Raw genomic sequence first — 2,827 nt, 5'->3', positions numbered from 1 at the left:
TAATATCCACAATTTAAAACCATATTCTTTATATTATTTGCATTACAAGATGCCACCAAACAGTTTTCCACAGGATTGTTCAAAGGTTTAAAATTTCATTTGCAGAAATCATACTAGGAGAGAATATCCTAGAAATTATCATTCAGCTGATTTCGACTAAAATATTAAGTACTAAGATTGTATTTTTAAAGTTCTTACCTATCACGTGTTAGTGAAACTCTTAATACGACGCTGAGAGTAATTCTAAGGAGAGCTCATTATGTTTACACAAAATCAAAGTGTACATGAATCTCGTGGTAAGCTTAGGTATCATGTCGATTTTTCACGACTGTATATTATGAGAATGAATAATGGAATAACACTGTTTGTACGTACTTATATCTGAAACACTGTTCAGTACTTCATTCCACAGTCCTCACAATTAAAATGAATTGTCACTTAATGAATGCAACACTAGGTGAAATCCTATGTAGAGGACACTAAACGCTATACATGAAGTGCTAGCTCAATTCAACCATGGAGTTGCCTAACTAGTACGTTTTATTGCAATAAGAACGAAATGAGTGTTTTTTATAATTGCATTTGTTTCGTATGTTTCTCTAATATTTCAATCTGCAAATGAAAAGTACATGTGGTTTCCGTAGTGTAGTGGTTATCACGTGCGCCTCACACGCGCAAGGTCCCCGGTTCGATCCCGGGCGGAAACAAATTTCGGTATTTTATAAGTCTTACATATTTTTCATGACAATTTCCTTTTAAATTTTGTCTGAGTAATGTAGGCTTTGGGTTATTAGTATATGTTTATACAGTATACGCTACAAGAATTGTATTATCACGTCATTAGTAGACATTTAAATTTAGAGTACTATTGTCCAATGTAGTGTTTATTATGTGCAACAAGATGCCATTTGAAAACTTCAACAATCTTATTTCTTACGTTGTAAGAACTGTTGAAGGATAAAAGCAAGAAAATTAAAATAGTAATCAGAATAAATTTCCCTTATGATATAAAATAAAATGATAAATCATATGGAACATGAAGATTAAAATAAATAACATGATGATGGTGAATATATATTGGAGAGAGCTTGTTTTCACTTCCAATGTTATTGATTTTGTAAAAGTCGGTGTTAGTTTTGTCAATTGGGTCTATGCTTAGATTTTAGTATCATGCGAAAATGGGGATAATTCAATAGAAGCTGGTAATACAGTATCACTGGAGTAAGAATATATATCGTAAAGTTATACAGAAATAATGGTAATTCGAAAGTTGCTAAGTTAAGTTCTGGAAGAAACGAGAAACCTAAAATAAGAGAAATTGTTGACAAAATTTTCCGGCACCGGGAATCGAACCCGGGCCTCCTGGGTGAGAGCCAGGTATCCTAGCCACTTTTTTTTTAATCACTTTTTATTTTTACTAATTGACGTTACATATTGTATCAAAATACAAAAATAAAGTTACATATTGGTACACACTGTGTACATTGGTACAAAGTCAATGTATAGTAGGGGAAATTAAAAAAAAATTACATGTCAATTATAGCGGGCGTCCATACAATAAGTAGTTGAGGTAATGTGCAAAGAGTTTTTTCTTTCTTGGTGGTGGGAATTTACCATATCGTGAACAAAGGAAATCCTTGTATGTGTGATGTGCTTGAGGTAACCTAGGCGACAGAATAAATTCTATAGTATTAGCAGATAGCCAAACAACAGAATTTTGCTTCTCTGTAGGAAAAAATCTAAAATCAGGAAACAAGATCATTTGAACAGTAATGCAATCCATGCTTATTTTACACAAGTACTGAACCATTTCACGATAAGTTTTCCAAACGGAGAGCGATTCGTTGCTGGTAGTGAGACGATGTTCCAAAGTATCAACTTTCCCACAAATATGACATTGGTTGTCATCTGTAATTTGAAGATGATGCCGTTTAGCCTTAGTATCTATTATGTTATTAACTGATCTGTACCATAACGAACGAGCTGAGGTGGACACAAAATTACATGAAATGTTCCTCCAAATACGTTGCCAATTCGCAGATGGGAATTTGGAAATTATATGATGACGTTCTCTGGGTTGTTCGTGTAGAAACAATTTATAGAGAAGTTTTACTGTTTGAGGTAAGTTTTGCAGGCCACTCACAGACAAATAAAAATAATTACATATGACATCTTTAAAATACCAGAAATCGGTAGGAATCATAGATAAGTTCACTGGTAGTAATCCATCATTAGTAGCTACGAGAGACGAAAGGAGCGTAGTACTGAGGTGATCTCCAATACCTTGAATGTTTTGGAACCCCCGGTGAGAAAATAAGGCTTTCGTTTTCGTAAGAAAATAAGGTGCTGGCAACATGTAGAAGGTTTAGTCCCCCGGCACTATATGGTAGACAAGGAATTGGATAGCGTACTCGAAAAATCATACCTGTCCACACAAACCAGTTAGCAATGCTGGTGAACTTCTGAATGTAAGGTGTAGGCATAGGCAGAATTTGACAGATGTACCACAACTTGGAAAAGGCATATGTATTTACAAAGTAGACCCTAGATATCAACGAGAGGTTACGAGATCTATGCTGATGTAAAACAGATCTTATCTTCAGAAAAACATCGTCAAAATTTTTGGCTATACTCTCATGCAAGTTACAGGAAAAATAAATGCCAAGTACTTTCATATTCTTCACTACTTGAGGAAAATTTATAAATGCAGGTGTAGAACCATTTCCTAACGGCAGGAGGTTCGTTTTCAGTCTATTAAGAAGTGCTCCTGACTGTTCAGAGTACTCTTGAACGCAGTCTTCAACTATTGCTAAATCCTGTGGATCAC

The 2,827-nt window shown here is 34.7% G+C and overlaps 1 non-coding gene across 1 annotated transcript; it reads left to right on the top strand.

Annotated features, from left to right (window-relative positions):
- The first annotated feature begins 634 nt into the window (after positions 1-634).
- TRNAV-CAC (transfer RNA valine (anticodon CAC)) lies at positions 635-707 on the top strand. Its single transcript has one exon. It is a non-coding gene; the product is annotated as a tRNA-Val (tRNA).
- The last annotated feature ends 2,120 nt before the right edge of the window (positions 708-2,827 follow it).

Source organism: Thermobia domestica, chromosome 11 (genome assembly GCF_964235325.1).
Source record: "Thermobia domestica chromosome 11, izTheDome1.hap1.1, whole genome shotgun sequence".
NCBI lineage: Eukaryota > Metazoa > Arthropoda > Insecta > Zygentoma > Lepismatidae > Thermobia > Thermobia domestica.
Note: the sequence above shows the minus strand (reverse complement) of the source record. Positions and strands in the feature narration are given on the sequence as shown.